Raw genomic sequence first — 25292 nt, 5'->3', positions numbered from 1 at the left:
AAACATTTGCACATTGAAAACAATATTACAATTGGGATACTCTAAACAAACTATGGACTCAAGAAATAAGATCACCATCAAAGCATATGATGATGAAGAAAGCTCATCCAAAGGAATAGTCACCCTATCATTAAGTGTTGGGCTAGTGACAAAGGATGTATTTTTCCAAGTCCTTGATCTCGATCTTATATACAATATACTTTTGGGATGTCCATGGATACATTAAATGAGAGGAGTACCACCAACATATCATTAATGTATCAAATTCCCACACAATGGAGTTGAAGTGACAGTCAAAGGTGATCCAAACTCGTTCATATATTTCAACAACCTACAACCATGACCAAAGGTAATAGTCACAATTAATAGAGAAGCGACTCCATGTTCAACATATGTTGATCTAGAATCATTGAAAGATTCTACATCAAAACAAGGAGAGCTCAAAGGAAAATATAAGTGTTGGCATTATAACAAACAAGAAGAAGGTTGGCATTCCAATTACAATGAGAGATTGTTGGCATTTCAATAAGGATATTGAGAAGGTTGTTGATGAATATGGATATAACTGATTAAGGATGATTATTGTCTTAATATTATTATTTTGTCATTGATGTCAAGAAATTGATTTTCTAATTCAGTATGATGTTGCCATATCTTAAGAAGTATGATTTGATGAGTATAAAGATGTCAGTGAAAGACACAGAAAGAATATGATGAATAAGGGGATAAGTTATTCAATGGGCAACTATTACCGAGTTAGACAATGATGAGATCATGATGTTTAGATTGTTTTGATATCCTACATATGCTATTGTTTGGAAGGTTAATACTATACTATGTTACCGAGCAAAGAACCTAGTCGGTAAACCCTAAGGTTATCGATATCAGTTAATGAAGGAAGAATGTCTACCGAGTGAAGTTTAGTATTTACCGAGTTACAACCGAGCTATAACAAAATGCATTAAATGTTTACATGTGATGTTTAATGAAGGAAGCTAATGAGCTGGAGCAAATTAAATGATTGGTAAGCCGTGTATGAAGATTGTTAAAGAATCTATGGTAAAGAAAGATCAACAGGAAGATCTATAGCTCAGATTGAACCGCAATACCCTAACACAAGTTCCAAGGTGAAAATGCAAGTTCCAAGGTGGGGTAAAACATTTTCAGATTGAAGGATACATTGAACCTGGACAAGATTGAAGATCTAATGGCTATGATTGATCATGGGAAATGTGATCAAGGAGATTAAGTGGTTAGAAGATTGTTTATAAATAGGAAACTGTTGATAAACAATGGATGCAGGCAACTGTATGCACAGGGATGCTACATAGTGATTACCGAGCACAAAAGCTTGAAGACCTATTTTGATAATAGAGTATAGAGCCCAGCAGAGGGACAAGATAAGTCCTCTGAATTGATTGTATTGAGCAAATAAGAATCTGCTTTAGCATCTCTTAACTAAGTGGACTTAACAATCTTATTTGTAAAATCCTCTAGCAAGGTGACATTCTTATTGAGTATTTGAAATCCTTTAACAAGGTCACTTCTAACAAAGTGAAGATCCTAATAGATCTGAGGGAAATCCCTTAACTGGGTCACATCTAGCAATGTGTTTGTAATCTTTAACAGGATTTGCTTTTAACCGAGCATACTCTAGAAGAGTATATTTCTTAGTGGGTCCGAAATCCCACAGTGGTTTTTCCCTATTTGGGTTTCCACGTTAAATTTGGTGTTATGAGGTTTATATTGTTCATATGCTTTTGAGTTTACATGTTTGACAGTTTTGGTTATATGACTGATATATATGTTACCGAGGTTGAATCTGATGTTTTTATGGATGATTAAGTTTGTATGATTCACCCCCCCTCTCATCTTGTTGGTTATTGGATCTGTACTTATATTAAGTATCAGAACTATCAATTGGTATTAGAGCTTTGGACTCCGGAAGAAAAGTTTAAAGGCACTTGAGTTAAAGATCCAAAGCTGTATAAGAGGGATGCACCGAAGCTTAATAAGTCAAGTTTCTCTACATGGCAGAAAAGGATGAAGTTGCATCTATCAGGAATTGGAGAATATGCTATCTATTATCTGGAGAATGATTTCATCACACCGAGCACCTATCCATTGACAATGGAAGTGATAAAGGCAAAGAAAGAACATATTCAAGCAATGATTGAAATAACATCTGCATTGACCAACTCAGAGTTTAATGATCTAGAAGGATGTACTGATGCAAAGGCAATGTGGACTAAGCTCATATCTGTATATGGAAGAGATGAACATGTTCAAAGAGAAAAAGTGGATAGTTTAAGAGGACAACTTGAATCTATGAGGATGAATGAAGGTGAGAACATAACTCAGTGCAGTACAAGACTAAAGGAGATTGTCAATCAAATCAAAGGAGTAGGAGGAACTATTGAAGAAAAGGATGTAACAAGTAAGTTGTTAAGAACCCTTCTACCAGCTTATGCAATCCGAGTCTCTAGAATCAATGAATTGAGGTCTGTACCCAATATGCCAGTTTCTTTAGATGCTACTATTGGTAAGCTACATGCATTTGAGTTAAGTAACTTTGATAATAGTGGGTCATCGGTAAATAAAGTTGAATCTGCATTCAGTTCTTTTCATATTGATGAAACTGATGATTACAATGATAGAAAGTATAAGTACTCTGAAGGGAATCACAGTGGAGCAAGTGAAATATTTCACAAAAACATGGAGGAGGTACACAAACTATATGAGGAAATCAGAAAGCAAGAAGAGTTTGAAGCACTATTAGCCAGAAGGCAACCAAGAGGAAAAGGTAAGTATAAAGGAAAGCTACCTTTAAAATGTTTCAAATGTGATAAGATAGGACATATGGCTTCTAACTATCCTAACAAAGAATCTAGTGAAAAGAGAGATTATCGAGATGACAGATAGAAAGATAATCATTATAGAGGACACCGAGACTTCAGGAGAAGAGATAAAAAGACATGCCTAATAGCTAATGAGGAATCTAATGATGATAAATCAAATGAAACTGATACAGAGGAAGTTGTTTATGTGGCTATTAAAGATGGATCAGATGAAGAAAGGTATGAAGAAAAAGATTTAATATCTCATACAAATACTAATGATTCTTGGATCATAGATAGTGGTTGCTCACATCACATGATAGGTGATAAACACAAGTTTATTAAATTAGATGATTATGATGGAGGCTATGTAATATTTGGTAATGATGCACCATGTTCGGTAAGAGGTAAAGGATCCATAACACTTCTTGACAATGCTAAATGTAATGATGTTTATTGGGTTGAAGGTTTGAAATACAATTTGTTGAGTGTAGCACAGCTAAACAACACAGGTTACCGAATTGAGTTTGAAAAGGGAATTGTCAAAGTTCATGACAAGCATGGAAAGTTAGCTGCTACCAGGACACAAACAAGAGGTAATACATTTCATGTTGACTCAACTCAGAATAAATATCTATATGCAAGGATAGATGATACCTAGTTATGGCATAAAATGTTTTGTCATGTTAATTTTGATAATCTGATCAAAATAAGTAAGAAGCACCAAGTAAGAGGTCTACCGAGTCTTGAAAAACCTGAGAATGCTATGTGCCGAGGATGCCAAATGGGTAAGATGACAAGATCAAGCTTTACAAGTAAGTCCTACACTTCTAAGGGAATTTTAGATCTTATGCATACTGATCTTTGTGGTCCTATGAAAGTTCAGAGTTATTATGGTGATAAATATTTCATATTATTTGTGGATGATTACTCAAGGATGATGTCAGTAATTTTTTTAAAAGAAAAATCAGAAGCTTTTCAAATGTTTAAATGGTACAAGGCTAGAGTTGAAAATGAAACAGGAAGACAACTGAAATGTCTCAGATCAGATAAAGGAGGAGAGTTTACATTTGATGAGTTCAACTTATTTTGCAATGATCATGGTATAAAAAGACAAGTCTCTGCACTGAGAACTCCACAGCAAAATGGCATAGCTGAGAGAAGTAACAGATCTATTGTAGATTGTGCCAGAACCTTGATGATTGAAAAGAAAGTTCCCCAAACATTTTGGAGAGAAGCAATAAGCACAGTTGTTTACACCTTGAACCGAGTTCAATTGAAGAAAGGTACTTTGAAGACACCTTATGAAATCTGGTGTGACAAGAAACCTAATGTAAGTTACTTTAAAATCTTTGGGAGTAGATGCTATGTTCACAAAGATGATAGAAATGGTAAGTTTGATCAAAAAGTGAAGAAGGAATGTTTCTAGGTTATTCTTCTAGAAGCAAAGCATTTAAATTTCTGATCAAATCATCTAACAAAATAGTAGAAAGTGCAAATGTGAAAATTGATGAATTTGCAGAAAGAAATGATGAAGGAAACTCCAAAGAACCAGAAGATTATGAAGGATTTGTCTATGTGCAATTGAGAAGTCCTACCGAGATAACTATTGAAGAAAATGAAGAAAATATCCAATTACCGAGTGATGAAGAAGATCATACAGAGCCTACCAAGCCTGTATTAGCCAAGTATGTCAGAAGACATCATGCACCAAGTCAGATTATAGGAGATAAGGATGATCCAGTGATGACAAGGAACAAATTGAGACAGAACACATGTTTGATATCTGAATTTGAACCGAGAATAGTGAAAGAGGCATTTAACAATGAAGATTGGATAAATGCTATGATAGAAGAGATTGATCAAATCAAGAAGAATGACACATGGACACTGGTCCCAAGACTGAAGGACAAAAATGTAATCGGTACAAAGTGGATCTTCAAAAACAAGCTAAACGAAAAGGGTGAGGTCATTCGGAATAAAGCAAGACTAGTTTGCAAAGGTTATGCCCAAGAAGAAGGAATTGATTATGGTGAGACTTTTGCACTTATGGCAAGACTTGAAGGAGTAAGAACATTGTTGGCATATGCTACTTACAAGAATTTCAAGGTATATCAAATGGATGTCAAATCTACATTTCTGAATGGTATATTAGAAGAAGAAGTTTTCATTGAACAACCTGAAGGATTTGTTGAAGGAGAAAATAATGATCAGGTATGTAAATTGAACAAAGCTTTATATGGTCTGAAACAAGCACCTAGAGCATGGTATGAGAGATTGCACTCATATTTGATCAAAATTGGTTTTATAAGAGCAAGTGAAAACAACAATATGTACATGAAGAATGATGAAAATGGAATACTGATCTCAGCCATATTTGTTGATGATATTATCTTTAGTGGAAATGACTCTCTATGCAAGAACTTTGGAAATGAAATGAGTAAAGAATTTGAGATGTCATTAATTGGTGAGATAAAATATTTTATAGGTTTGCAGATACTGCAAATGAAAGATGAGATTTTCATTACCCAATCCAATTACGTAAAGGAAATCTTGAAGAAATTTGGAATGGAGGATTCAAAACCAATAAGTACTCCTATGACTACCAATTGTAAACTATAAAAGAATGATGAATCTGCATCTATTGATGAGACACTTTACCAATCTATGATTGGAAAGTTGCAATATGTTGTTCATAGTAGGCCAGATATAGCACATGTAGTAGGTATTGTTGCAAGATTTTCTGCAGATCCTAAGGAAACACACATGACGGTAATCAAAAGAATTTTTAGATACTTAAAAGGCACTAAAGATTATGGTTTGGTATATCAGAAAGGAAATGAGTTTGATTTAAAATTTTATACTGATGTTGATTGGGCAGGCATCATTGATGACAGGAAAAGCACAAGTGGAGGAGCTTTCTTTTTAGGAGAAAGACTAGTGAGTTGGCTTAGCAAGAAACAAGGATGTGTTTCTCAGTCAATAGCAGAAGCTGAATATGTTGTTGTAGCACTGAATTGCACCAATATAGCATGGATCAAACAACTGTTGGAAGGTATAAATGAGCAAGTTACTGAGCCAATAACTATATTTTGTGATAACACTAGTGCCATTAACATTTCAAAGAATCCTGTTATGCACTCTAAGACAAAGCACATCTCTATCAAATATCATTATCTCAGAGAAGAAGTTCAAGAGAAGAAAGTGGTGTTGGAATATATTAGTACAAAGGAGCAAATAGTAGATATCTTCACCAAGCCACTGCCAAAGGACACTTTTGAATATCTCAGAAGTCGGTTAGGGGTCCTACCCCTATCTTCCACTCACTGACCGAGTTCAGTGAAAGCATCAATTCAATGACTCTACAGAATATCTTTAGGAGTTGATGCTGATTTACACACTTTACCAGGTTTTCTAAAGGTGTGCAGGAAGCAATAAACAGGGAACAGGAATTGAAGACAAATGCTCTGACCAAGACTGAATTGATACATAACAGCATGGAATTCACTTCTTATAGGAAGAAATTATGTTTTTAGTTCTTTTCTTTTTGGCATTGCTGTCAAAGGGGGAGAATACCTATGAAAGGGGGAGAATACATAAGAAGAGCAGACTACAAATTGGAAAGAAGACTAAGAAAATAGGAGAAGTCTAATGTATGGGGGAGTGTATTTCAGCATTTCAAAATTTCACAAGCAAACTGAATCCGACTCAATAAAGTCAAATCAATTGGTTTTGCCATCAATGCCAAAGGGGGAGATTGTTGGCATTATAACAGACAAGAAGAAGGTTGGCATTCCAATTACAATGAGAGATTGTTGGCATTTCAATAAGGATATTGAGAAAGTTGTTGATGACTATGGATATAACTGATTAAGGATGATTACTGTCTTAATATTATTATTTTGTCATTGATGTCAAGAAATTGATTTTCTAAATCAGTATGATGTTGCCATATCTTAAGAAGTATGATTTGATGAGTATAAAGATGTTCGTAAAAGTCACAGAAAGAATATGATGAATAAGGGGATAAGTTATTCAATGGGCAGCTATTATCGAGTTAGACAATGATGAGATCATGATGTTTAGATAGTTTTGATATCCTACATATGCTATTGTTTGAAAGGTTAATACTATACTATGTTACTGAGCAAAGAACCTAGTTGGTAGACCCTAAGGAACCTAGTCGGTAAACCCTAAGGTTATCGCTATTAGTTAATGAAGGCAGAATGTCTACTGAGTGAAGTTTAGTATTTACTGAGTTACAACCGAGCTATAACAGAATGCATTAAATGTTTACATGTGATATTTAATGAAGGAAGCTGATAAGCTGGAGCGAATTAAATGATTGGTAAGCCGTGTATGAAGATTGTTAAAGAATCTATGGTAAAGAAAGATCGGCAGGAAGATCTATAGCTCAGATTGAACTACAATACCCTAACACAAGTTCCAAGGTGAAAATGCAAGTTCCAAGGTGGGGTAAAACATTTTCAGATCGAAGGATACATTGAACCTGGACAAGATTGAAGATTTGATGGCTATGATTGATCATGGGAAATGTGATCAAGGAGATTAAGCGGTTAGAAGATTGTTTATAAATAGGAAACTGTTGATAAACAATGGATGTGGGCAACTGTATGCACAGGGATGCTACATAGTGATTACTAAGCACAGAAGCTTGAAGACTTGGTTTGATAATAGAGTATAGAGCCCAATAGAGGGACAAGATAAGTCCTATGAATTGATTGTATTGAGCAAATAAGAATCTGCTTTAGCATTTTTAGATGTGAAGTTGCAGACATATTTTTATTACTTTTATTTTGAGAAGTAGTAGAAAATCTCTTAACCAAGTGGACTTAACAGTCTTATTTGTAAAATACTTTAGCAAGGTGACATTCTTATTGAGTGTTTGAAATCCTTTAACAAGGTCACTTCTAACAAAGTGAAGATCCTAACAGATCTGAGGGAAATCCCTTAACCGGGTCACATCTAGTAATGTGTTTGTAATCTTTAACAGGATTTGCTTTTAACTGAGCATACTCTAGAAGAGTATATTTCTTAGTGGGTCTGAAATCCCACAGTGGTTTTTCCCTATTTGGGTTTCCATGTTAAATTTGGTGTTATGAGGTTTATATTGTTTATATGCTTTTGAGTTTACATGTTTGATAGTTTTGGTTATATGACTGATATATATGTTACCGAGGTTGAATCTGATGTTTTTATGGATGATTAAGTTTGTATGATTCACCCCCCCCTCTCATCTTGTTGGTTGTTGGATCTATACTTATATTAAGTATCAAAACTATCAATAAGGACAAAGGCATGGGAAAGTATAGCTTGAACCAAACCATGTACTTAATATGTCTAAATAAATCTCCTAAGGAATACGGATGAACATATCCTCCAAATAAAGTATCTGCAATTATAATAAAATGGGATCCCACTACATTCAAGAAATGGGGTGAGATGAAAAAGGAACCTAAAGAACAATCCACACAAGACCACATCACCATATCATGTGAGAACTATGGAAAAGGCTTTAAGTTATTACAAAAGATGGGATATGAAGGAAAAGGTCCTCTTGGGCTACAAAAGAAAGGTATTGTTGAGTCATTGCAATCAGAGCTAGTACCAAAGAAGCAACATACAAAAGGAATTGGATTCACACCTTTGAAATTATGCGGTCTTAATTCGCAAACAACATTACAAATCACATATTCTACCTCCACTAATGACCAACAACAAGAGAAATGCTACTCCACATACTCCAATGAATGGGAATTGGGTTTAGACAAGTCATCCAATGACTATGAGCTTACAAAAACATTCAGAGAACCAGGTGAACCCACTAAAGAAGATAAATTTAGAAAGCAATCTAGAGTTGGTCAAACAACATCATCTAATTCTACATCCCAAGAAAAGAAAAAAAGTGGAGAATCATGGATAAAAACATTTTTGGATCCTGAACCCTCTATGTCTCGAGGCTCTAGGTCAAGACTGCGAAAAATGAAGACTCCCATTGCTGAATGTCCTTCTAGTGATATTGATTTGGATTCATTTACAATCGAGACTAACGAGGAGAGTACTAGCAATGACCCTAATGATTGCATTAGAATACTCAAAGATTCTTTCTTCTTTACCCTCACACCCATTGACTTTTAACACACCAATGGTCTTCCCCTCGTTCATCCACAACTCATTGTCTAGGACCAACAAGGACCTCCACGACTTGACACATTCCAAAATGATGAGTTCTTTATTGACTACCATGGCATACAAAATGATCTTCCTCTTGGAGACCACAAATTGGGATACATCATAGAACTTGATAGAGTGACATATTTTAGATAGGGTGCCAAACCTTACAATAACAAAAGTATAAAAATAAAAACAAGTCATGGACCTTATGGTGAAAACCACTTTGTGGCATTGTCCGACCCCAAAAACCTAAAAATAAAGGACACAACCAATGGTGAAAACCTCTTTGAGGTGGTCGAGGATGGAAGGTTTGACACTCTCCCTGTGACATCATATGAAGAAAAATGTTCTATGTTGATTGAAGAAACTATCAAAATAAATATTGGCATAAAGGAGATACCACACATCATATTCTTGGCACAATCTTTGACATAAATTAAAAGACCAAAAATCATAACATACTTCACAGAGTGAGAAATCACCATTTCATGGTCATACACTGATATGTCCAAATTGGATCAAGTTCTAGTTATGAATCACCTGACAATTACTCTAGGTGCTAAGCCAATAAAACAAAGACTCTGTAAGATGCATTCATAGGTGGCACTATTGGTAAAAGTGGAACTTGAGAAATTATTGGGCGTGGGCTTGATCAGATCGATTAACTACCCTAAGTGGATTTCTAATCTTGTACCTGCCAGCAAACCAGACAACAACATCAAAATATGTACAGACTTCAGACATATCAACAAGGATTGTTCAAAAGATGATTTTCCATCGCCAAACATTGAATTAATAGTTCATAGATGACCATGCAATCCTATTGCTAATGGGTGGATTCTCCAAGTATAATCAGATCAAAATAGTACCTGAAGATCAACTTAAAACAACATTTACATGTCATTGGGGTACCTTTTGTTGGAACACAATGCCCTTCGTGTTGGGAAAATGGTGTTGTACACCTTGCATAATAATATTTCATTGTCATATTATTTTATTATAGTGTGGGGTGGACATGGAATTATATTGTAATATCATATTGTATTGTTGCACCTAGAAGGATGTGCAACATGTAGAGATTCCCTTGAAATATTCTTGTAACCACTTAATGAGTTGTATTGACACATTGGTACTATTATATTATATTTATTTAATACTGGTGAATGTAATTGCGATGAAGTGCCCAAAATTAAATGTGGGTCAAGGGTAGGTAGGAAAATATTATATTTTATTGTCACATGGTTTTGATGTAATACCACTTGGTGGTTTTGAGGGAGCTTGTGTTTATAAAAGCAACCACAAGGGTAGTTGTTTGGGTTAGTTAGGTTATCATTTGTGAAGGAGGAAGCATGGCATGGGATGTGTGGATTCATGCTTGGTCACATTGAGTGCTTGGTTATGGCTAGGTTTTTGAAGGCTTTCCATAGTTGTATTATAATGGATGCATTGTTGATAATAGTTGTATCGTAATGGATGCATTTAGTTTATTAGCTTAATGACTTTGATAAGTTATTTGTGTTGTCATTGATGGAAAAATATGTGGCAACTATGTTTTTCATGTCTATTTTGTCATCTAAGTCTTTTTGGTCTACTAGAAATGCCTTATCGGTAATGAAGACAAGGAATGGGAATTAGGACCTTAACCGGTAAATATGGAATTTTTTTGATTGGTTCTGGAGATTGGTGACGAGTCAAGTGTTGAGGTTTGGAACATGTATTTGTATAATTGTAATGTATCTTTGACTGGAACCACCTCATGCTTTGATTACTTGAAATCATGTTTATGATTTTTGTTGTATTTTGTGTAGGGTTTAAGAAGGGTTTAAGAATCGGTATTCAATTCTTATAACCAGTAATGGTTTTGAGTTTAGAGGTGTATTACATTATGTTTCTAAGTTGGTGATGATGTGGTTGGAACCATGTGAAGTGTTTGAATGATGTTTTGGCATGATCAAAGAGAAAATTTCTTGGGAATGTGCGAAGTTCTTAGTGGAATGAGCTAAGGGTTTGAAAGTGTGTCAGATCAAGGTGTGGTGATCATTCAATGACTGTAATTGATTGTAATGATCCATATGATGATCTGTATTGAGTTGTAAAGATCTGTGATGATCTATGTTGTAAGTTTTAGGGTTTTGTAACCGAGTAAGCTGTAAAGGTTATATAGGTCAATAGAGTTGATATTTGTTGTATTGGTGAATTGAGTAAAGAGTGTGAAGCCAAACCAATGTGGTGTATCTGCAAGAGTGTAGCAGAGTGGAGCTAAATTGGATCTGAACAAGCAAGCAATTAGTGCTATTTCAAGATCATTCATCTGTTGTTCCCTAACAATTGTAGCAGTCAAAATCCCTTAATCAAGTAGGTTATAACAAGCCTTAAATTATAAATCCCTTAACCAGGTAGCTCAGCATCTGAGTCTCAAATCCTCTTGCAAGGTTTCTTCTAACTGGGTAAAGATCCTAACAGGGCTCATCATAGAAATCCCTTAACTGAGTGACTCCTAATAGGACATCAATGTAAGCTCCTAACTGGGCTAGGCTACTAATAGGGCACATTACAAAAGAGTGCACAATTTTTGTGGGTACCAATTCCTACCATGGTTTTTCCCTATTTGGGTTTCCACGTGAAAATTCTGATGTTCATGTGATGAATTTTTTTGATGTGTTGATTTGATTTACTTTTAGTTTATGCATGTTGATGAACACTTAATGAGTATTTTTGTTAAATTAGTTTATCAGATGGATATCACTGATTACTAGTAAAGGTAAATAGTTTATTATTGGTTTGTGATTGATTTGGTAAAGTTTTATTGGTTTAAGTTTAAGTTGAGAATTGTTGTTAATACTGATTCACCCCCCCCCCCTCTCAGTATTAACCAGATCCTCCCAGATTAACATGATGATGCTTTTGGAGGCTAGGTTTTTCCCTCATGAGGGTTTTCCCAGGATATATCTTGTGTCACATTTTCATGGGTATGTTGTCTATTCTTTGTATATGGCTTCTATGTGTTGATTTGATTGGAATCATAAATGGGTTATGTAGAAATTGTCATAAAGATGGCTGCAATTTTCCTTACACTTTGGACTAAAGAATGAGTGCAACATATCAAAGAGATATGACAACCATCTTTCACGATCTCATGCATGTCACTATGGAAGACTATTGATGATCTCTTGGGTAAATCAGTCACAAGAGAAGCACATTTGGACATTTTATCAGTAGTATTTGAATTATTGGAAAAGTACAAAGTCAGATTAAATCCCAAGAAGTGTGCCTTTGGGTGACCTCTAAGAAACTACTTGGATACATTATCTCATAATGAGGTATTGAAGTAGATCCAACAAAAGTGAGAGCCATACTGGAAATGCCACCTCCGAAGAACATCAACCAAATATAATCTCTACAAGGAAGACTTCAATCAATACACAGATTTATCGCACAACTTGTCGATAAATGTCATCCTTTTCAACATCTACTTCACAAAAATATCAAGTTCAAATGGGATGATAAGTGTCAATAGGCCTTTTAGATTCTCAAAGACTATCTTTTAAATTAACGAGTATTGATGCCACCTATTCAAGGAAAACCATTATTAATCTATATATCAGCTACATAGACAACATTGGGGGCACTCTTGGCGCAACAAGATCATGATGGCAAGGAACAAGCTATATATTACATCAGTCGTGCATTGGTTGGTTATGAGATTAACTACACTTCAACTAAGCCTGCATGTCTTGTCATAGGTTTTACTTCGCAAAACTTATACCATTACATGCTAACTCACAAAACAAAGCTTGTTGCAAGAATTGACCCATTAAAATACCTTCTCAACAAGGCAACACTTATAGGAAGACTAGCTAAATGGGTCATGATGTTGAGAGAGTTTGATATTTAATATGTCAACAGAAAATCCATTAAGGGAAAAGACATTGCATATCAGCTAGCAGATGTACCCATGATTGATGACACTCCTATTGCCTCACAATTCCCAAATAAATCCATCTTTATAATGACAAACTCAAAGATGGCAGCTATATTTTGATGGTTCATACACAACATGGTGCATAGGTAGGTATCCTTTTTATCACACCTCAAGGGGATTCCATTCCTAAGTCATATCGATTATCATTCCCTTGAACAACCAAAATAGCAGAGTACAAAGTGTGGCATAGAAATTAGGAATCATCACAAGATAAGTGAATCAATCAAAACACAAGACATGATAGCTCAATCATAAGAATACTCATTGCAATGAACCTAATCACAATGCACATTCAATAGAGGTATGAAAATGAAGCATTCAAAAGAAAACATTATGCAAACCAGATTCAAGGTTGAATACTCCTTCCATGCGGCTCCATTGTTGTTCTTTCCTCTTCAATGGGTTTGTGGATCTCACCTACAAGTGCTCTCACAATTGAAAGCAAAAAGCTCAAGAGTACTAGAACTAAAATTTGATAGTTTGGCAGCAATTCGGATTTCAAGAAGTAATTGAAGGGGTTCAAGGGTCAAGGATTCGAAGGGTTATTAGAAGAAAATCATCCAATTTATAGAGAAATTGGATAAATGACAAGATTGGCATGATGCAATTCAAATGGAAATTGCAAATCAATATGACAAATTATGACAAATTATGCACTTTCCATGCACAATTTAATTGATTGATAATTGATGACAAATTATGACACATTTCATGTCAAAATTGATTGATTAATCAATTATGACAATTTCATGACAAATTGAAATGCCACTCCCATAGAATTAGGAGATGAATTAGGAGGGAAAAGGAATTAGAAATTTGAAAAATTAGGAAATTGAAATTGATGACAATTAGGAGTTAGAAATTGAAGGAAATTAGAATTTAGTGAATTAATCAATAATTTTTCATTTATTAATTAATTCACTCACAAAGAGGAATAATTAGCCAATTAAATGAAGATTTAATTGTAATGAGGAAACTTAGGATTAATAAATAATTTAGTAATCCTAGAGGAAGAAATGGAAAATTAGGTTAAATGACTAAATCATAAAACCCTAGAAGACGAATTAGAAATGCAAAAATGACAATTAGGTCTTGATTGAAGATAATTAATGTCATGATTTTGAATTGATAAATGACCAATGCGACAAAATGATTGAGAAAATGCGCCAATTGACGAGGAACAATGACAAATTGATCCAAATTGACATAATTGAGACAGACAACGATCGATGACAAATCGATCGTTAAAATGACAAGATTGAAGGATTGATGATAAATCGACAAGATTGATAAGAGGACAACGATCGATGACAAATTGATCGCAAGATTGACAGGATTGAAAAGAGGACAAAACCCTAATTAGGATTGACGATGTCCAAAATGATGACAAATAAGCATGCTCATTGATGCAATAAGATTAAATCGATCAAAATCATGACTGGATAATGTTGTCGACAAGACCAAATTCGAAGACGAGATGATTGAAGAATATAGAAGAATGACTTGATGTTCGTAAATGATAAAGACCAAGTGCATGACATAGGAGAAATGTTAATGTGACGCAAAAACCTAAAATGAGGCAATGCACAAATGTTAAAGTATGATTCCGCAAGCGTTGACCATTTTTGGGTGTCTACATTTTGCCCCTCTTTGAGACAATGCGATTCTGAGCGTTGTTTCAAAGAACAATAACGAAAAATACCCCAGATAATAAAAATGACATATGCATGCCCCCTCGAGGAATTGGCCGGAAACATGCAGAAAAGAGGCCAATTGATCGATAAAAATGACAGGATCGAATGGACTGACAATCGGAGATCGGATGCATGACAGACAATCAATTTAATGTGCACAAGACCGCGACCAACATAAGATGGAGAGGATGCACGTCTATCTATGCAATGACAAAGAGCTATAAATGAGACCAAGAGGGTGAAAATGACTCATTTGCACTAGCTAAAGAGGAGGATTTGTTGCTCTGGACAAGGACACTTGCAAACAGATGGCGAACATTCCAACGATGGATCACCTTGGAGAATGTGTACACACATTCAGACGACCGAAGGACGTAGGAGCAGCGGTATGTATCTCGAAAACCCATGTTTTTGATTTCATGAATTTTGATGGCTTACGGGACATTGCGGGACCCACAGGGGACACCAAAATGGACATCTGCGCTTGTGTCATCTAAACCTGCACTTGTGTATGATGTTCTGCGCTTGTGTAGGAAGACACAAGCGCAATTCACCTGACACAAGCGCAATTTATCTTACACAAGCGCAAGAGTTGAAAAATGACTCACTTTTGATTGGAAATGGCATGCAAAGGACCTGACAAGGGGGGGGATGGGTAGGATAGGCCAATGTATATGAAAAAAACCCCGATTTGGACATGAAAATGAGGACATTCAACCCGTAGGAACAAACCCGAAAACTGACAAAATGATGCCCCGATTGTGATACAGAGTCGACAATATCCATTGATCGCACAGGAGAATCGACCGGACTGTTTCATGCTACGACATAGACTCAGGAGCACAGAGAGAGACACATTAGCTGGACTGGGATTGTATTACATCACATATATGCCCGAGATTAGGGCAAACACAGGATTGCTTACCGCATTGGCAGAGCGATGGCATTCGGAGACTTCCTCATTCCATTTGGCGACTGGCGAGGCGACAGTGACTCTAGAGGATGTATGGTGCATCCTCCGCATTCCTATACATGGGGAGATGATAGAGTACGACCCAGTGACAGGGAGAGACGCGTTATGCAGACTGTTTGAGTGTGACGCAGAGGATCTAGACATTGTCGAGAGGGAGATTTGGTGGGAGACTATGGCAGCCGAGTATGAGCAGCGATGTGTGGTGATAGCAGTGGTGATAGCATGTCTTCTGGCAGGTGACAGACGAGGACATGGATTCCCTATTGGTTGGGGAAGAGTATTAGAGCAGATGGTGACAGAGGGGACAGTGTATGCATGGGGACCATGTGTACTTGCTATGTTATATTTCCAGCTGCATCAGATAGCATATCAGGGAGTGCAGACGCTGAGTTGTGGAGTGACATTGCTTCAGGTATGGGCATTTGAGCATATTGCCATATGTCGGCCGATTACAGATAGACAGGTTGTACCACACCGACCATATGTGTACAGCTATGGTGGAGCACTGAGACAGGGTCCTTTTGGATACATATTATACTGGCGACATGAGCTAGACAGACTTAGAGAGTTCATATGGAGGCCATATCGAGATTGCCCCGGATGGTCAGATGATCATGATGAGTTACCATACTGTAGACAGGAGAGGTACTTGATTGGGCGACCAGTGAACCGCCAGAGAGTGATTGAGTTATACCTGCCAGAGAGGGTCAGACGACAGTTTGGAGAGACACAGGATGTTCCTTGGAGGACTGCATGCTTTGCCCGATCTCACCGAGAGACGAGTCAGTGGGGTAGTATGATTCAGCCACATATAGCATATGCCGACTTTGCACAGTTACAGCAGAGATAGTGGGATTGGATGTCAGATGTGGTAGATGCTGGGACTACAGAGGAGTATGAGACATGGTTCGCACAGCAACGGCCAGTGCCTTTGACCGATCCGGATATTCCAGTACCGAGGAGACAGGAGGACTTCCCACTCACAGGAGAGGAGGGAGAGGATGAGGACGAGGAGGATGACGAGGCTGATGAGGATGAGGGTGATGGAGAGGAGGACGGAGTTGATGGAGGTGATGAGGAGGATGAGGGAGATGATGGTGGGGAGGATGATGAGGAACCAGATGCAGCGGAGTAGGAGACTTTGCAGGATATTCCCATAGAGCCAGAGACAGCTAGGACAGAGGAGATAGACATGTACAGGGCTACCATAGCGAGCCAGCAGGATTATATTGCGATATTGGAGAGACAGCATGAGCAGTTCAGAGCGGAGATAGCCAAACTCACAGAGGCTCGGGATACAGCCATAGCTCAGGCACAGCGAGAGGGACAGAGAGTTGCTGAGTTCATTGGGTCGATTAGGGATGCCAGTGCACGGGAGATGGCACAGATGCTAGTAGAGACCGGCGAGGAGAGACTGTACTGGAGGACACTATATGAGGGTGCAGTTCCACCGGAGCGGAGAGCACCTTCATATCGGGCACGATCGAGGACAGAGAGCAGGTCATGCTCTCGGAGGACATTGAGCAGCATAGGAGTGAGTGGATCGATGAGACCACCACAGCCAGGACCAGGAGGGACATCATCTGCGAGACATGGCAGGGATGAGGAGGACAGAGGGAGCACCTAGTGACAGAGGCATGTGCTCCATATGACAGACAGTGGACATCATGTAGTTTGCCATTATGTAGTCAGCCTGCGGGCCATACTTAGGACAAACAGTCCGATTTTGTACTCCGACATTATGATGATATGTGATATGATAGGCATCGATATGATGGATGCAATATGTTATGACTGATGTAGTGATTTTGCTATGTATGGATGACTTATGTACTGGTTTATGAACATGTATGAATGCATTGTATGTACTTTGGATGTATTTATAATATGAAATGTATAAAATGCGTGATGTAATATGTAATGGAATGCAAATGTATTGACCAAATGTATGCAGGACACAATATGGTTTTGGATATCGGAGCACTAGACCGAACTGACTATCCGACCGGACGGAAGAAGTGTTAGTAAGAAGAAATAAGACAGAGGACAATTAGAGATGATGAAAATTTGCTTTCAGTAATGCATTTTGTAGGTGAGAACCTTTATTTTTATTTAGCAAAATGGATGCGTAGCATCATGGCATTGAAGGCCAGAGCTGAAATGCAACCCGATTTGCATAAGACAGACACAACATAGACAAACGATAATCACAATCAAAGAAAGAGACCATGAGCCATCCCGGTCACTCTAAATCACTCAGTGACATCATCGAGCAACATAGGGACATGATCGAAGCCAAAGATAAATCAATAAGAAGATAAGACTCACAAATTCAAGCAAATCAAACAAACATCTTGATCTTTATTGTCAAAAGTTGAACGTGCTGATAGGACGATCATGCTGTCTGGTTTCAGGAAATGTGGTAACCCGTCTAAGATAGGACACAGTCTGGTTTCGAGTATACCACACCCTGTATAAGACCCATGATAATGTGACAAGGACAAATGATTTTTAATGCGGATATTCGATTGATAAGACAATTTTGATCAGTTTGAATGTTTGAGTTGACTGAAAAGGTTCATCTGGTTAAAGCATGATTTCATTAAAGCACAGTGTTTGATTGCAAGTGTCATTGGAGGAAGGCTCAGTGATCTATCGATGCACAAAAGGGATAATTATTGCAAAAAATGCGTGTTTTTGGATTTTAATGTTTTTACAATGTTTTTGTGTTCATTTTTTTAGGACTTTAGTTGATTTTTTTGAGATTTTTTCAGGACATTTTTCAATTTTTTGGATTATTTCAGGACATTATTTGATTTTTTTTTTTTGGATTATTTTAGGAGATTATTTGATTTTTTGGATCTTTTTTCAGGAGATTTTTCAATTTTTTTTTTTTTAAGACTTTTTTTCAGGACATTATTTGATTTTTATGAATTTTTTCAGGACATTTTTCAATTTTTAAGACTTTTTTTCAGGACATTATTTGATTTTTTTGAATTATTTCAGGACATTTTTCAATTTTTAAGACTTTTTTTAGGACTTTTTTTCAATTTTTATGATTTTTTTTCAAATTTTGCCCCCAGTGTCTAGCAAGGCAAGAAATATGACAGGTGAATAAATAGGCTTGCTGAAATGATGGTGGATAGAGGGAAGACAAAGGCCTTTTATGATGGAGACAATATGGATGCAATTTTCAAGGGCTATTGCATGATGGGACAAGAAACTGGATATGACAATGTAAAGCAGTGACATGGCATGAGGGACATGTCAAGAGGTGTTTGAAAAATATGTTTTGCATTTCATGTCCTTATGTCAGATCAAGATCAAGGGACAAAAAGAGTGTATGGATAGTGATAAGATATGGATAGGATAAGCAAGACCAAGAATGGATAAAGGACATGGACTGAAGGTTGGGATAGGATAAGGGATAGTGGCAGAAAGTTGCAATAAAGTAGGGAATATGGATGAAAGGTTATAATAAGCAAATGGATAAATGGCCAAAAGCTATGATAGACTAAAAGCTGCAAACAAGATGCGTGATGCTCATGATGATCGTCAGCCTTGTCAAGATCAAAAGTGGAAAGGGAAACTGGACATGAGGGACAATAGGATATGAAGGGTAATGACAAGGGTTCGATAGGATAATGGAACAATGAAGGACAAAAGGATATGAAGGAGTATGACATGGGTTTGATAGGATAATGGAACAATTAAGGACAAAAGGATATGATAGGAGGAAACCTGCCCCCAAGTGTGGTGTGCAAGAAGTTCATAGATTACACATAACGCCTATTTGCCAGGTTTTCATCATGGTACTTGCCCAAGGCGCCTGTTTGCCAGGTTTTCACCAGTGGACGAATTATTTTTCTTTATTTTTTTTTTCTTTTGTCTTTTTTTTTTTCACTTTTTTTTTCTTTTTTTGTATTTTGACTTTTTCAGAAGAAGACAGACACATGATAGGGAATGGAAGAAGGACTCAAGCGTCTTTTTGTTTGGATAGTAGCCTTGAAATAAATGGACCATGACCTTTAAAAGTATGCTCAAAGACGTTGGTAGGATAAGGACATGGAAAATGAGATGAAACTAAGGCAAGGATTTATGCAAAGGATGGGATCAAAGGGATGGAAGGATGGAAAATATGCATTGGATAGTGAATAGGGTATTGGAAGAATTGGGCTTGAGTAGATGAAAATGTTGGCAATATCGACATTGACACACACCTTGAGGGGTGATGGACTGATAGAGGACAAATGTATTTTGGATATTGAGGTTTTGACGAAGGAACGACTATGGATTTTGGGACATAAGGGCCCAAAACGGATGAAGAAGGTGATGAAGGAATAGACTTGGAAGGTTTGGATGGAGAAATAGCAATTTTGGATGCCAAGTTTGATGTTTCTCTCGGCTTTTGTGCTTCAAGGAGCCGCTTAGGGATCCACATGGTTTTTGATTTTTCATGCTTTTGTGGTTCCTTAGAGTGCATTGCTTGCACAAGGGATTTAGGAACCCATATATATTTTGACTTTGCTTTATTTTGCTCAGTGGGCCTTTGTGGCCTTTTGGATTTTTCTTTTTCTTTATAGATCATATTGTTCTTTGTTTTGACATGTCGATTATATTGGACATGTTGATCCTTGAATACGTGTGGATTGCTAGACTTATGACTTTTATGCTTGTACTTGGCATTCAAATTGCTTGGAAGAGGGAATGAATGTCGGTGTGGATGGGAATGATATGGAGGCATGTGGGATGGATGGAAGGTTCTCTAGGATGTGTGCCTTTGCTGATGTTGCATAGGAGATGGAGGAATGTAGGGACCCAGAATGGATGGAAGCGATGATGGGGAAGGTGGACATTTGGATTTTGACTTTGAAGGAATACCAACGCCTTGAGTATGAGCTTTGTAGCCATGACCATTAGTATACTCTTTAATATGAAGGGGTTCTTGCTTATGGATGTCTACCCCTTTGCCTTTATCAATATTTTGACTAATAGGATACTCTTTGCTTTGGGAAGAAGACGCGAGTCCATTATGAGGTGGATATGATATGAGAGAAACAATGAGATCTTGAAGTGGATCGGATTGCACCAAAGTGGAAGAACCCATTATGCATGTCGAGGGTTCATGAACATCTTGCACTGACACGTTAGAATCATGAGGGGTATTAGGATCATGAGAGGGATTAGGATCACAAGAGAGACTAGGATTGTGTAGTGGACATGGTTCAATGACAGGCTCTTCAAGAGATGGAATGGGAGAAATAATGGGATCACCAAAAGAAATGCACTCTTGGAGTGGATATGCTGGATTAGGATGTGGAGATGGAGGGACAAGTGGATCTTGTGGAGGATCTGAAGGAATGATTTGATCTTGACAAGGAGGAAGATCATTGGAATCCTCTTCAAAGATGCTTTGCTCTTGACTTTTAATTGGATCAGCGGAAAGGATGGAAGGGATATCTTGATCTTTCTGAGGAAGTGGAATGTCAATGGGATTTGAAAGGACATTGTGTTCATGAAATGGAATGGGATCGTTTGGGATTGGATGGACTAGAATATCTTGATCTTGCTCGGGGAATGGAGTGTCAATAGGACTTTGGATAGGATGGACAAGAATAGGGGAATCATTGTGAGTGTCTAGGAAGATGGAATCCTGGTCAACAATTGGATGGGATGATAAGGTTTCGGGATCTTGATCTTTATCTTCTTTAGGACTCATTTCTTCATGCTCTAAATTATTCTCTTGATATGGAGTTGGACTTTGAATATGCATGGGGGATTTTGGCAAGGGGTTAATGCTTTGGCATGAAGGAAAGGCAATTTGAACATTTGTAAGATCAGACATTCCAATCGTAAAGCTTTCTTGCATCTTAGATTTGGATCCACTTTTTGGTATTCGAGGAATCACTTCTTATTGAGGGACACCTGTCATCAACATTTGTGTGGCCTTCATTTGATCTGGTGTTAAAGGTGTTGCATTAAACAATGGATTGTTTATTATTTTGAGTGTGGACTTTTGAGGAATAGTCACTGTCAATGCCTTTGAAGCACGTTTACTCATCAAGGTAGGCTGGGTTTCTTGTTGCACATGTTCTTCCTTTGGATGTAGAGAGAAACCTAAAAACTCACCGCCTTGTTGTTTTTGCACATTAATTTTCTTACTTGAGGAGGTCACATTACTCATCATGTCAAGATATTTTTGTGGGAACCTCTTAAAGAGCTTATTCAAGAATTTATCCATCTTTTTTGTCAACTTTGGATCCTTAAGGTACATAACAACATCATCAGAGACATCAAAATCTAATGAAGAGTCTGGTTGGACATTTGGATTTGTTTCTTGGTGAATGCCTTGATTTAAATCACATCCTTGAGATAGAGTTGGTTCTTCATACAATGTTTGTATTTCCTGTTGCAAGCTGGACTGATTCCAATTGAAAGGTGCATTTCCTCGTGGAGTTGGTGGAACACTCCCATGTCCTGGTTTCATGGGTACAAATACTGGTTCATATAATGGTGGTGGTCCAAGTTGAACCATTCCATATGGTGGTAGAGAGGTGTTTGATGAACCTTCAACTTGCATTGTTTGACTAGTTTGAAACTGCGAATTTGCTATGTTATCCATGGATTGATACATTGGTTCACTCATCTTCTTAGATCTTGATCTTGTCTCAACTGGCATGTCACTTATGCAAATGCAATATTTTTGGAATTTTTCAAGGGTAATATATGATATGCAACTAAATGAAAACTAAATATATGAAAATGCAATCTATGTTTTTGGTTGTTTTTGAAGATTTTGACAAACTTTTGAATGCAAATCTAAAAGAGACCCTTAGGAAATTGAAATGATACCTAGACCTCAAAGGACAAAAGGACCAAGTGACAAAAGGACAAATTGACAATGTCTCACCTATATGCTTGGATACTAAGCTAGGTTTGACGAAATGATATTGATGACAAAAAGGACAAAAGACTTGATGAGGTCTAGACTTCTTAACAATGACTTGGGGTTTATCAAAGATTTGGATTGCTTAAGTATGACAAGACCTAGGTTTTGAGACTATATGCGAAGGGATAATTAATATGTATATGATCTTAATATGATATGATAATGACTTAGGTTTAATGAAGAGACTTGGGATATGCAAATGCAAATGTATGACAATGTCAACCTAAGATGAAACCTACGATGTAATTATGAAATGATATTACTCTTATGCAAGAGGACATATGCAAATGGATGACTCTTATTGATATGCAAAAGAGTATGACTTAGGTGAAACCTAACCTTGGCAATGATCTTACAAAATGCAAACCTAGGATGAACCTAAATGTAAGTGACATGAAAGTTGAGACAAGATTTTGACAAATGTTTGACAACCATGCTTGAAGTATGATCTTTGAATCTTGTTGAATGTTTGTTGGATGAATGTCTCTTGTGCTTAACTTTATTTTATATCAATGTGTTTGTTCTTGAAATGGTATTCAACTTTTGACAATCAAAGAATACAAGATATTGCAACTTGGACTCAAGACAATCATGCTCATTTCCACATTCCTTAGGGTAGGCAAAGACATTAGGTACTTGAGAGGTAGACTCATTATGAGATTCAAGGAGAATACATAGATGCTTGACCCCACGGGCTCCCCTCCACGGCACTCACTTCTCAGGGCAGCCAAGCATCAGTCCCCATGGAATCTCCCCATGGCGAACTTAGTATCTCTTCCAAGTATCCGAATTTGTCCTTCTCAAGCAACTAGAAGGGTTTTTGGCCTCTAAAAACAAGGTATGTAGTAAGGATTTCTATTAAGCATTACTCCTTGATGTCATGCAAGCATGATTGAGACATTAAGCCCATCAAGATACCAACAAATGTAGTCACGCAAGCGCGATTTAGACCAAGAGGCCCTACTTAGATGTTGATATGAGAAAGAGTTTCAAGGGGCATCACTTCCCAAGTAACTACAATTCCCACGTAACACTTCCTTCAAAGCTTTCGCTCATCAGGTATTTGTTTATAGTGAGTTAGAATGCCCAGGAATTCTAGCCGTACTCACTTTGGGTCGTTCCCTTCTCACGATTATCACTTGCTTGCTAAAGCAAAGTGGTCGGGAAGGCAGGCCCTCTAATGGAGACAAACAATCAACAAGACAAGCATGGTATCAAAGATCTGGATTTCTGATCACCCTATGAAGGATGAGAGCATACTCTCCTACTCCAATGTCATACTTAAAAAACAAAGAAAACAAGGGTTCATTTCCTCCTATTTATAAATCACTAAGTGCCTAATTAAAAAAACTCAAACACACAATTTGGTCGTTTCTCCAAGGCAACCTGCAAAACACATGTCAGAAGTTTGATTTGTTGTCTTTGACCATCGAATCTGCATAACACATGTTAGTAGTTTGATTTTTAGTCTTTTTCATGCATATGCCAAGATCCTACACAAATAATTAGTACCCAAAATCCAAAGCACAGATGATCTAATTTATGAAAACTATCAAAATTTCAGTCCACTTCGAGAAGGCATAACTTTCTCATCCTAGCTCCGAATTACAAACCGTTTGATGCATTGGAAGGTATTCAAATAATCTAGAACCAAATTTCGGAAAGGTATTCAAATAATCTAGAACAAAATGATTGAGAAAATGCGCCAATTGACGAGGAACAATGACAAATTGATCCAAATTGACATAATTGAGACAGACAACGATCGATGACAAATCGATCGTTAAAATGACAAGATTGAAGGATTGATGATAAATCGACAAGATTGATAAGAGGACAACGATCGATGACAAATTGATCGCAAGATTGACAGGATTGAAAAGAGGACAAAACCCTAATTAGGATTGACGATGTCCAAAATGATGACAAATAAGCATGCTCATTGATGCAATAAGATAAAATCGATCAAAATCATGACTGGATAATGTTGTCGACAAGACCAAATTCGAAGACGAGATGATTGAAGAATATAGAAGAATGACTCGATGTTCGCAAATGATAAAGACCAAGTGCGTGACATAGGAGAAATGTTAATGTGACGCAAAAACCTAAAATGAGGCAATGCGCAAATGTTAAAGTATGATTCCGCAAGCGTTGACCATTTTTGGGTGTCTACACAAAGCACTAACAATAGTTCTGTGAATCATAGTTCAGTGGAAGATCCAGAAACTTCACATTTTTGGTGACTCTCAACTTATGATTTTCTAAGCAAATGATGATTACCAAACTAAAGATGAGAAGTTAGTGTCTTATTAAAAATGGTGGATGATTTCAAACAATAATCCACATATATAGTCTTTAAGAAAATTCCAAGGGATAACAATCAAGTTGTTGATTCCATGGCTACTATTGCTTCCTTGATTAACATGCCTTAGAATGAGACTCTCTATGAGTTCTTGGTGGATAATATTTTGGTCCCCTCGTATGAGATCACTCCTACATAAATTATATGTGTCATTAATCTTGATTCTCTTTAGTGTGGTATCATTTTCACTTACCTCCACAATAATATCCATCTACCTAACCTTTCCAACAATCAACATCATACCTTTATTCGCCAATCCTCTTTCTATGTCATCTTAGTCGATACCCTTTATAGATA

Source organism: Cryptomeria japonica, chromosome 3 (genome assembly GCF_030272615.1).
Source record: "Cryptomeria japonica chromosome 3, Sugi_1.0, whole genome shotgun sequence".
NCBI lineage: Eukaryota > Viridiplantae > Streptophyta > Pinopsida > Cupressales > Cupressaceae > Cryptomeria > Cryptomeria japonica.
This window is presented reverse-complemented; position numbering follows the sequence as displayed.